This window comes from Ranitomeya variabilis, chromosome 1 (assembly GCF_051348905.1).
Source record: "Ranitomeya variabilis isolate aRanVar5 chromosome 1, aRanVar5.hap1, whole genome shotgun sequence".
NCBI lineage: Eukaryota > Metazoa > Chordata > Amphibia > Anura > Dendrobatidae > Ranitomeya > Ranitomeya variabilis.
The window spans coordinates 1,127,679,586-1,127,692,942 of NC_135232.1; the positions used below are offsets into that span (position 1 = coordinate 1,127,679,586).

The 13,357-nt window shown below is 44.3% G+C and overlaps 1 protein-coding gene across 1 annotated transcript in view; it reads right to left on the reverse strand.

The window, feature by feature from the left end:
• Positions 1 to 13,357, reverse strand: part of LOC143793021 (catenin alpha-2-like) — a 1,735,283-nt gene that overhangs the window by 1,050,790 nt on the left and 671,136 nt on the right. The window lies entirely within an intron of this gene.

Genomic DNA, 13,357 nt, shown 5'->3' on the forward strand with positions numbered 1-13,357 from the left:
ATACCCGATACCAATACAAGTCAATGGGACTCAAGTATCGGACGGTATCCCTGATGGTTCCCAGGGTCTGAAGGAGAGGAAACTCTCCTTCAGGCCCTGGGATCCATATTAATGTGTAAAAGAAAGAATTAAAATGAAAAATATTGCTATACTCACCTCTCTGACGCAGCCTGGACCTCACCGAGGGAACCGGCAGCGTTGTTTGCTTAAAATGCGCGCTTTTCCTTCCTTCCGTGACGTCACGGCTTCTGATTGGTCGCGTGCCGCCCATGTGGCCGCGACGCGACCAATCACAGCAAGCCGTGACGTAATTTTCAGGTCCTTCTAGGCATTCAGTATTTTAAAATTACGTTCCGGCTTTGTGATTGGTCGCGTCGCGGTCACATGGGCGACGCGACCAATCACAAGCCGTGACGTCACGGGAGGCAGGAGACGCGCGCATTTTAAAATGCGCGCGTGTCCAGCCTCCCGTGACGTCACGGCTTGTGATTGGTCGCGTCGCCCATGTGACCGCGACGCAACCAATCACAAGCCAGAACGTAATTTTAAAATCCTGAAGGACCTGAAATTACGTCACGGCTTGCTGTGATTGGTTGCGTCGCGGCCACATGGGCGACGCGACCAATCACAAGCCGTGACGTCACGGGAGGCTGGACACGCGTGCATTTTAAAATGCGCGCGTCTCCTGCCTCCCGTGACGTCACGGCTTGTGATTGGTCGCGTCGCCCATGTGACCGCGACGCGACCAATCACAAAGCCGGAACGTAATTTTAAAATACTGAATGCCTAGAAGGACCTGAAAATTACATCACGGCTTGCTGTGATTGGTCGCGTCGCGGCCACATGGGCGGCACGCGACCAATCAGAAGCCGTGACGTCACGGAAGGAAGGAAAAGCGCGCATTTTAAGCAAACAACGCTGCCGGTTCCCTCGGTGAGGTCCAGGCTGCGTCAGAGAGGTGAGTATAGCAATATTTTTTATTTTAATTCTTTCTTTTACACATTAATGTTGTTTCGATACCGATACCCGATACCACAAAAGTATCGGATCTCAGTATCGTAATTCCGATACAGCAAATATCGGCCGATACCCGATACTTGCGGTATCGGAATGCTCAACACTAGCTGCAACCCTAAATTAATAGAGTAGCTGGAATAACGCAGCTTCGTATGAGGCGTAGTGGTCATAGTTGAATACTGCAGCTCAGCTGCTATAGAAGTTAATGTGATTTGAGCCCCAGAATGAACACTACAAAACATCCCGAGCTGTGCTGTTCCAGCTCAGCACTCAGCAATCTTTTGACGGCAAAGGTCAAGGTATAATTTGAGTGTCGGCGTGCCAAGTGTCAGTCCCCTATTGATATTATATTGATTTATTCGAACGATAGGCCATCAATATCTTGTCACCCTACTACTTGGCTCATATATTGACCTTAGTCGCCAATAGATCAGAGAGTATGGCGCTGGAACAGCACACTTCGGTAAATTGTGTAGTGCCCATACTGATGCTCAGATCACATTCACTTCCATAGGGGCTGAACAGGGATAATACATTAAATGAAACATTTATGGACATAAAATATATATTGTGGTACAGTGACCAATGTTACAGCCAGGGGGTGATGTGTGTGTGCTGCAGGATGCACTTGGATGTATAACTGTGGTCGTGAGACAAAGTCTGGCAGGATTATAAATGGCTGGTATGTGTGTTGCAGAGGAAGACACTCTGTGCTGTCAGTCTAAAGTTATGTGGTGTTCTGGGACCTGTAGTCATTGTGTAGTTTTAATGGGAGACTGGCAGGGCTAGTTATGAGAGATAGGCGGGTCAAACTAGCCACACACACCCACACTCCCACCCAGGGGAGTGGTTACAGGTATGTAATGTGACCAGGGTGTGGGTCACATGGTTCCTGTGGGTGGACCTGAATGTTCCATGTGCAGGCCCTGGAAGCCTGTGTTAGAGGTCCTGGGAAATAGGATTCCTGAATAGCACATGATTGGGTTTTGGCACTGAGTGGTCTGTGTGTTGGAGTCTCCTGGGAGTGGAGATATCCTGGAAGCACCTGAGCAACCTGTGGACCTGGACGGTCAGTGTTGGAGTCTCCTGGCAGTGGAGATGTCCTGGAAGTACTGAGACCGTCGACCTGGACGGTCAGTGTTGGAGTCTCCTGGGAGTGGAGACGTCCTGGAAGCACTGAGAGACCATCGACCTGGACGGTCCGTGTTGAGGACCTGGGACTGACGTGGAGTCAACCTGTGGAGCAGGAGCTCCTAAGAGGTAACCCCTCGTATAGGGAAAAAAACTGTGTGCGAAAACCTATGACAGTTGCTGAACTGTGCAGTCACCTGGTGACTAGAGAGTTAAGGCGTGACAATTGAATGCTTTGTAAGCCATACATGTTAAAGTATCAGACTATGTGTAAGCTGGTGATGTACAACCTGACTTACGGTGCGGTTTATGACAATTAATAAACCGTATGGATTGATTTGTGTGAGATATCATGCCTGAGTGCTTGAATCCTATGCCAAGCGAGTGTCCCCCAAACACACTCAGGTAGCGTATCACCACCATATATACATATATATATATATATATATATATATATATATATATATATACTATAAGGAGGATAATCGCAGCATAATCAATGGGAGGTATGTGTCACAGTGATGGCTGCTCCCTGTGATGTAACCCTGAATATTTTTCTCCAGTGCAAGTAAGCACTAGGATGCTGTTTGGTGCACCTGGGTCCGGGTTGTGGGTAGCTATGAGAGATGGGCGGGTCTAGCTAACCACATACCTCACCTGTGGGTGTGGTTACAGCCTACATAATGGAGGCTGTTGTTTGGCACATGGCCTGTTTTGCCGGATCAAAAGGCTGTTTACCTTCTGTTGTTGCTTAGTGCTATATACTACGTGGCTGTGCAATATACTATGTGGCTGGGCTATATCCTACATGGCTGTGCAATATATTACATGGCTGGGCAATATACTACGTGTCTGTGCTATATACTACGTGTCTGTGCTATATACTACGTGTCTGTGCTATATACTACGTGTCTGTGCTATATACTACATTGCTGTGCGATATACTATGTGGCCTGTGTTATATACTGCATGGGTTGTGTTATATACTACGTCTCTGTGCTATATACTACGTGGCTGTGCAATATACTATGTGGCTGTGCAATATATTAAGTGGCTGTGCTATATACTACGTTGCTGTGGTATATATTACGTGGCTGGGCAATATACTACATCGCTGTGCTATATACTACGTGGCCTGTGTTATATACTGCATGGGCAGTGTTATATACTATGTCTCTGTGCTATATACTATTTGGCTGTCCTATATACTGCATGGGCAGTGTTATATACTACGTGGCTGTGCTATATACTACGTGGCTGTGCAATATATTACGTTGCTGTGCAATATATTACATGGCTGGGCAATATACTACGTGTCTGTGCTATATACTACGTGTTTGTGCTATATACTACATGGCTGGGCAATATACTTCGTGGTTGTGCTATATACTACGTGGCTGGGCAATTTGCTACGTGGCTGTGCTATATGCTACGTGGCTGTGCTATATGCTACGTGGCTGGGCAATATACTACGTGGCTGAGCAATATATTATGTGGCTGTGCTATATACTACGTGGCTGTGCTATATACTACGTGGCTGGGCAATATACTATGTGGCTGGGCAATATGCTACGTGGCTGGGCAATATACTACATGGCTGAGCAATATATTACGTGGCTGTGCTATATACTACGTGGCTGGGCAAAATACTATGTGGCTGAGCAATATACTATGTGGCTGAGCAATATACTACATGGGCTGGACAATATACTACGTGGGCTGTGCTACATACTACGTGTTTGTGCTATACACTACATGGCTGGGCAATATACTACGTGGCTGAGCAATATATTACGTGGCTCTGCTATATACTACGTGGCTGTGCTATATACTACGTGGCTGGGCAATATACTACGTTGCTGAGCAATATATTATGTGGCTGTGCTATATACTACGTGGCTGTGCTATATACTACATGGCTGGGCAATATACTACGTGGCTGAGCAATATACTACGTGGCTGGGCAATATACTACGTGGCTGTGCAATATACTATGTGGCTGGGCAATATACTACGTGGGCTGTGCTACATACTACGTGGCTGTGCAATATACTAAGTGGCAATTTGAACCACGCTTCGCTAATTGCTCGTGCCCGGCCGGCCGAATCCTGTGTATAAATTGCATTATTCTGAAAACTTTGTAAATAAACTACATACAGATTCTAGAATACCCGATGCGTTAGAATCGGGCCACCATCTAGTGAAAGAATAAGTAGGAAACATAAACAGATTTGAAATACGGATCAGAGTCTAGAAAGAAGGCTGACAACTGCTATGGTCACGCAACATAAGTCGTTGTCACCCCGTGAGTTTTGTGGATGGAAAAAAAATAAGAAACGTTCTGAGTAATTTTTGATGTCCGGAGTAAAACATTTATCTTCACATACAAAAACAAATGGTGAAAGTAATGAATTAGTAAGAAAAAGAACAAAAAAATAAATGGACATCATTGATTTCCATGCACTTTCCCACAATACTTCTTTTTCTTGAAGCCACTAAGGTTGTTTTATTTATCCTGCCTAAAGTGGATGTTCCAATTTTAATACTTTATAGGTATTGGAGCTTCTTTTTCATTACGCAGAGGTCCAAATCTGCCACATAGTATTAAATGATAAAATTCATGATGTTGTCAGCCGCCACTAGAGGGAGCCCAAGAGCTTTTCGCAGACACTTTAAACATCAAGGTCAGTAATGACACAGTGAGCTTCTGAGCGCCCTCCAGTGGTCAGGGCAATTTTTTTCAATGAGACATGATTATGAAATTATAAAGGTGCTTGCCTCAAGTAGTGATGAATGAATCTGGCATAACTTGAATTAGGCAGTATCCTCAAATTTAGCCCAAAAATTAGGTTTGTATGAAATAAAACTTAAACAGATCTCTTATGCTCATAATAAATGTAATAAAAAAAAGCTATACTCATCTCGCCACTCACTGTCTCGTCAGCATAGTTCCACGGCTGGTCTCCACTGGTCACTCAAGCTCCAGTATCTTCTGGTCGTTCTCTACTCTTTGCCATTGATTCAAGCACTGAGAAATGGTAGAAAGGCCAGAAGACACCAGACGTGAAGAGACGAGCACAAAACCGAGCGGGGAGCTGAGGTGGCCAGATAGTGAATATGCTAATTATTGTCTTCTAACCTTACTTTCTAAAGATGAGATGAGTGTGTTTTTGAAAATCGTACCCACCGGCTGTGCCAAATTTTCCCCCAAAATTTGATTTCCTGTGAATATTTTTGCACAAATGTCAACACCCTGAAAATAGATGTAGGGGAGAGAAATAGCGAGAGAGATGACTCCGCTGACCATGACAGCTTACTTTCTACAGGAGAGAGAGAAAACCCCGCTGACCATAAGAGCTTACACTCTACAGGAGAGAGAGGACCTCACTGACCATAAGAGCTTACACTCTACGGGAGAGAGAGGGGACCCCGCTGACCATAAGAGCTTACACTCTACGGGAGAGAGAGAGGACCCCGCTGACCATAAGAGCTTACACTCTACAGGAGAGAGAGGACCCCACTGACCATAAGAGCTTACACTCAACAGGAGAGAGAGGACCCCACTGACCATAAGCGCTTACACTGTACAGGAGAGAGGACCCCACTGACCATAAGAGCTTACACTGCACAGGAGAGAGAGAGGACCCCACTGACCATAAAAGCTTACACTCTACAGAAGAGAGGACCCCACTGACCATAAGAGCTTACACTCTACAGGAGAGAGAGAGGACCCCACTGACCATAAGAGCTTACACTCTACAGGAGAGAGAGAGGACCCCACTGACCATAAGAGCTTACACTCTACAGAAGAGAGGACCCCACTGACCATAAGAGCTTACACTCTACAGGAGAGAGAGAGGACCCCACTGACCATAAGAGCTTACACTCTACGGGAGAGAGAGAGGACCCCGCTGACCATAAGAGCTTACACTCTACAGGAGAGAGAGGACCCCACTGACCATAAGAGCTTACACTCTACAGGAGGGAGAGGACCCCGCTGACTATAAAAGGTTACACCCTACAGGAGAAAAAGAGGACCCCGCTGACCATAAGAGCTTACACTCTACAGGAGAGAGAGGACCCCACTGACCATAAGAGCTTACACTCTACAGGAGAGAGAGGACCCCACTGACCATAAGAGCTTACACTCTACAGGAGAGAGAGAGGACCCCACTAACCATAAGAGCTTACACTCTACAGGAGAGAGAGGACTCGCTGACCATAAGAGCTTACACTCTGCAGGAGAGAGAGGACCCCACTGACCATAAGAGCTTACACTCTACAGGAGAGAGAGGACCCTGCTGACCATAAAAGGTTACACCCTACAGGAGAAAAAGAGGAACCCACTGACCATAAGAGCTTACACTCTACAGGAGAGAGAGAGGACCCCACTGACCATAAGAGCTTACACTCTACAGGAGAGAGAGAGGACCCCACTGACCATAAGAGCTTACACTCTACAGGAGAGAGAGAGAGAGGACCCCACTGACAATAAGAGCTTACACTCTACAGGAGAAAGAGTCTTACTCAATGACTCTGAAGATAGAAAATAACTCTGTTGTTCAAACTGTGCTCCACTGGGAACGGCTGATCTGTGATATCTCAGGTACTGACCACCACTGTGCAATGTGTGGCAATCCTATAGATGTCTTGGCTGCATGGCATTATATCTAAGTCGTCTGGCAATGCAAAATGATATTAGCCCGCTTTCTGATGCTTTAACAGTTGGGAAATTGTGCCCGCAAAGTGAATCAAAACTCAAATTGTTCAAATTTGTGTGAAGCCATGAATTTCAGGAAATTTGACTCAAACTCAATGCTCCACAAATTGATTTGCTCATGTGCAAAGAATTTGTTTTAGCCTCAGACAAATTCTCTACTAAAATGCCTGTGCATGCCCTAATCATCTCCCGCCTCAACTACCGCAACATCCTTCTCTGTGGCCTACCTTATAACTCTCTCGCACCCCTCCAGTCCGTCCTTAAATCTGCTGCCCGACTAATTAATCTCTCTCCTTGCTACACTCCTGCTTCCCCTCTCTGAAAATCTCTTCACTGGCTCCCAATTTCCCAGCATATCCAGTTTAAACTATTAACACTGACCTACAAAGCCATCCATAACCTTTCTCCTCCGTATATTTCCACACTAATCTCTCAATATCTTCCCTCACGTAATCTCCGGTCCTCCCAAGACCTCCTCTCCTCCACGCTTATTCGCTCCTCACCCAATCGCCTCCAAGACTTCTCCTGAATATCCCCCATCCTCTGGAATTCAGTGCCCCAACACGTCCAGTTATCCACTACATTCGGATCCTTCAGACGGAACCTGAAAACCCATCTCTTCAAAGAAGCTTACAACCTTCAATAACCACATGGCCACCTCAACACCATTGGAGCTACTGCAACCCCTGACCTACTGTCTCCTTCCCCATAATCCTGTAGAATGTAAGCCCGCAAGGGCAGGGTCCTCGCTCCTCTGTACCGGTCTGTCATTGTTAGGCTGGTTTCACACTTGCGTTTTGATCTGCAGCGTTTTTAAAAAAAACGCATGTGGTGAAAAAACGTATGTAAACGCATGCAAACACTGCGTTTTTTAGACGCATGCGTTTTTGCGCCCCCCCAAAAAATGCGGGAAAACGCGGCGTTTTCCCGCGTTTGCATGCGTTTTTTCCCACGTTTGCGTTTTTGAAACGCATGCTGAGAAGTGTGTGACAGCTGCCAATCATCAAAATCAACTAGAAAACACACTATTAATAGAATTAGCTAGGGTTAGGGTTAGGGTTAGGATCCCTAGGGTTAGGGTTAGGGGTAGCTTTTTATTAGAATGTCCTGGTCACCAGGTCACTGATAAGCCACCCCCCACCATCAAGGTGATAAAGGGATCCAAACCCTAACCCTAACCCTAACCCTACCCCTACCCCTAACCCTAACCATAGGGATCCAAACCCTAACCCTACCCCTAACCCTAACCCTAACCCTAACCCTACCCCTAACCATAACCCTTGGGATCCTAACCCTAACCCTAACCCTAGGGATCCAAACCCTACCCCTAACCCTACCCGTAACCCTACCCCTAACCCTAACCATAACCCTAGGGATCCTAACCCTAACCCTAACTGTAACCCTAACCCTAACCCTAGGGATCCTAACCCTAACCCTAACCCTAAGGTTTAGGGTTAGGATCCCTAGGGTTAGGATTAGGGTTAGGGTTAGGATCCCTAGGGTTAACAGGGATCCTAACCTTAGGGTTAAGGTTAGGGTTAGGTTTAGGGTCAGGATCCCTAGTAACCCTAGGGTTAGGGTTAGGGTTAGGGCTTTCTTGTTTTTTCTTGTGTTTTCTTGTATTTTTCGGTAAAAACGCATACGTTTTTAATGCAAGCAAACGCATGTGCTTAAAAACGCATGCGTTTATATAGACAGCAATGCATTTTTTTGCCGCGAATAAACGCATGCGTTTTTTAATGTTAAGTATAGGAAAAAAACGCATGCGTTTTTTAGCGCTAAAACGCTGCAGATCAAAACGCAAGTGTGAAACCAGCCTAAGTTTATTTACTGTAAGTGATATTTGTATTTTTATGTAACCCTGTCTAATGTACAGCACCATGGAATTAATGGTACTATATAAATAATAATAATAATAATAATAATAATAATAATAATTAATTTCTACTAACTGGAGCACTTTGGGATTTCCTGCTTGTAAGAATACAACTTATGTGTAGGAAAACACAGTTATGAGTGGATAAAGGTTTGCACCAAAATTTCTCCTTCTTTTTCTGTGTTTTAGGGTTTTATGAATCAGTCTAATTATTGGGGCTCCTGCTGTCCCTGGTAAACCACATCCACTTCTCTAACTTTTAATGAGTTTTGCGCAAATTGTAAACTTTTTGCTGCTCAGGTTACACTATCATTGCCTTTATATCTACACAGAAGGTTTGAAGGTCTGAAACGCGTGGCTTTAATGCATAGCTGTATAAACATGGCTTCCGACTATAGCAGAAAACTATCCTGGGAAATTTCTATGGTAATTATTGGCAAAAGAAATGCGGTCAAATCTTTGTATCCAAAACTTTGACTTTCCCAGATCCCGAGTGCTTGTAACTCGCAGTTCGCAACCTGTGTTTTTCGTAAAAATGAAACAGAAATGATTGCACATCATTATGTAAACTACGGAATGAAGCGACGGTGTGTCGGGGCCCGGGAACGAGATGTCATTCTCCACCTACAGTAATTGCAGGCTGCGGTGTCATTATTCCTCGCTTAGACCCATTGCGGCAGCTGTTATACGGTTTTTACAAATCCCCACTAGAATATGCTATAAACAAAAATATACAGAGAAGGGTAAAAAAAAACCTCTCTCCAAACACTTATGTAAATGATAACACTAGGTAATTTCGCTCCTGATACTGATGTGAAAAAGAACAAAAAAAAAAAACATAAAAAAGCGACATAAAGATCATCTCGGAACCGACAAAAACGCAGCTTATATTTATGGTGGTGACTTTTACTTTTTGTTTACAAATTTAAAGGAGATGTCTAAATATAAAAACATTCTTAGACAAACTTTCAGGAAATTGTAAGGCCAACAACCTATGTCACATGTGCCACCAGTGACACATAGGTCCCGTTTGCCTGGCCCAATGGCTTTGATGGAGGTGGATACATCAGGGTGGTCAACCGGAGCTCATCACGAAGTGTAGGACCACCCTGGCCATATGGGTATAGGACCCCTTATAAGACTTTATCTGACACCTGAATTACATTTTTTTCTAAGCATGAACGGTTTTAAAATAGTAATCGGAGGCATATTTACTCATCTTTTACCACCCATGCAGATCTAACACAGTCTGATCCATGCAGTGATTACCAGCACCCCTGCAGTCGGTGATTGTCTGCAGTGGTCAGATGACTCAAGGAGCAGGTAATTGAATGTCTCTCTGATGATGTCCTCCTCTGGTCAATCAAAGGTTGCAGGAGTCCTGATAACTTCCATACGGAGCAGACATTTCTTCCGGAACCAGCAGCGCTGGATCCAGGTAGGGTGCGGAAGAGAAGATGGAGTATGACTGTTTAGTATTTTAAAACCATTCATGCATAGAAAAAATAAATGCATCTAAGTGTTAAACAACCCCTGAGGATTACAGGGGCAGCTCCTCCTCCCCGGTCCTGCTAAAATTAGGGTGCCAACCTCCGCAGCTAGGCAGGGCAACTGATAGGGAATACTAGGGACTAGTGATGAGCGAGTATACTCATTGCTTGGGTGGTCTCCGAGTATTTGTAGCTGCTCGGAGATTTAGTTTTCATCACCTCAGCTGAATGATTTACAGCTACTAGCCAGGCTGAGTACATGTGGGGGTTGCCTGGTTGCTAGGGAATCCCCACATGTACTCAGCCTGGCTAGTAGCTGTAAATCATTCAGCTGAGGTGATGAAAACTAAATCTCCGAGCACTGACAAATACTCGGAGATCACCCGAGCGTGCTGGGGAATACCCGAGCAACGAGCACACTCGCTCATCACTAATTGAGTTCCATATTGAGACTATGCCCATTATTCCATTTGTAACATTAATCCTGTCTTCATGAATATTTTTATATAAAAAATACATCACAGTAGACGCAGGACTGAAAACAAAGGCCAGCGCCTCAATATTACCATAGCATGGTTTCAGGTACTATTATACTATCTGCTCATACTAATCTCCCTGGTTCACATCTTGGCCCATTAAGAGTTAAATCAACTGAGGGAAAAGTGTCAATGCACATATAATGTTAAAATCCAGTGTTTTAGTTAACATCCCCCCTACACACATCAGAAAATTCATAGAAACGTAAAACAGAACAGATGTATCCGATATAGTTGCCAAGCATCTCAATCAAAGGTCTATTAATAAGAGTAGCCTTAATTCAATCCGACGCACCACACAGAGACGTCTTCCTACACAGTCCTGTGCGCTCATCAAGAGGAAGGAGGCTGAAAATATGGTACTGTGCCTTTAAGGAGGTAAGTGACAATATGAACAGGTAGCAAGAATCTTCAAACAATCCAGTGTATAATAAACAGCAGTGATATCCAGGCATAGGTGAGGCCAGCCATATTCGTGGCCATACGTGATGGACAAACAGGCGCCCGCTTCATAGACCGAGATCTGAGAAGCTTCTGAACCCGGCTGATCACGGGTAATAGTGACCGTGACATCTAAGAAGTTTCACAGTTTAGCTGCTCCCTCTGCGAGATCATCACCAGCCGCCTCCTAGAGACATTGCCAGTTGCATCACATATGCTGTAATATTCCAAGTATTAGATAAATGATCAATTGATCACTGCTTAGGCCTCAGTCATGGAAAAAAACATTAAAGGGAATCTGACATCAGCTCGATGAGGAGGCTGAGACCCTGATTCCAGCGATGTATCACTTAGTTTTCTGGGTGCAGCAGTTCAGATACAATCACAGTTTTCTCTGCAGCAGATCTGGAAGGTCTCTGAATAACCCCGCCCACACCGTATATTGACAGAAACCTGCCAATCAGTGGGAGGGGGTGTGGTTGGACCAGAAGGCAGGAGACACCTAGTCCTGTAGTGATAATCTCCTGCTGATAAAAGACTAATTGTATCGAAACAGCAAAGCACAGCCTAGTAAATGACACATCTCTGGAAACAGGCTCTCAGCCCCTAAATCATGCTGCTCTCAGATTACATAGCACAAACCTACTAATTGCTTCCCTTTAAAAAAAAAAAAAAAAAAGTAGAGTTTACCATAAACAATATAATTTGCATACATCATAAAATAAATCACTTGGCCCTGATGATGCTGGTTTACTTACTTTGCAAATCCATCCCAGAATGATTCTTCAGTCCTTTCTGAACATTCAAGTTCAGCGAATGATGCAGAGGAGAAAGGCTAGAGCCATGAAACTCAGAGGAGGACCCAGCGGCAGAGTATGATATTTTTCTTCTTTAACCCTTTCCTAACCCATCCGTTTATTACACTTTGTTTTTAATGTGAATAAATATATATTTTTTTTATGGGAATTTGTTAAAAATCAAATTATCTTGCTGATTTTGAACAAATCTGCTCTGCTGATTTAGAATTTTGGCAGAATAGCTCTTGTCTAATGGGTACGATTGTTCTAGTGGCACATCCTCTTGAAGTAAACACCTTCTACACAATGCTGTCCGGTAGAGATAAGCGGATCGCTTTGCGGAACTCCGGTCCAGAATCCAGTTCAGTTGACAGCTGGACGTGAGACCCGTAATTCTCATTTCGCCTGAGTTCCCCGGAGCAGCATTAAATTTGTCATGGTTGGCACAACTCCATCTATGACGTCGCACAACCCCCAAAAGTCTCGTTAGGGACGCCGTAAGATTAGAGAATCATGGGCCTCCCGTCTAGCTGTCAGATACCACTGACCTGAATGTTGGACTGGAGTCTCGCAAATCAAACCGGTCATCCCTACTTACCAGGAGTTCTTGCCTAACTTATAGCTCTGCTCTATATAGACATAGTACTGAATAGCAGCTCTATAAAGGGGCGGACTGGCCACAGGAGAACAGGACAATCATCTGGTAGGCCACTGTGAAAAATTACTAATGAGCTGTGCTATTATACATGTTTCATAATTTGCCAAAAAAATCAGTCATTAAACAAGCTAGCCAAATTCATCTAACATAGAAGCAAAAGTAAGTTTGTGTACTAGGGTCAGGTTATTTTTGCATATAGCTGAACATTTGGCCCCAAGAATCAATGTTACTGGTGGGCCTTTGCCAATCCAGTCTGACCTTGGCTCCATGCTAGCTACAATGTCTTTTAGGAATCTGTGGTGGTCAGAAATCCACATCTTATCTCATCAATGGATCGGATTGTTGCAGCTATACTTTTTTCCATGCAATTAGCATAAGCCCAGCAAAAATTCACACAGAAGGTCAAATGTATCACAGTCAGGAAATAACAGTCATAAACCACAAGCAAAGAAGCTTACAGGAATAGAAGAAAATAAAATAACTGCTGCCTAAAAAAGCTCAACAGCCCCCGAAAAGTAAATACCATTGATACAAAAATGACCTAAAAGCCTATGGTGATTTATCACGTGTAGAACCAAATTTTGCTAATGTTCATTCCTCTTCTGTGCCAAAAACAAGTTCAATTCAACACAAAAAACAACTACCGGTATTTACCGACGCGTTTTGCAAACTCCGAGTATCTCCAATTCCT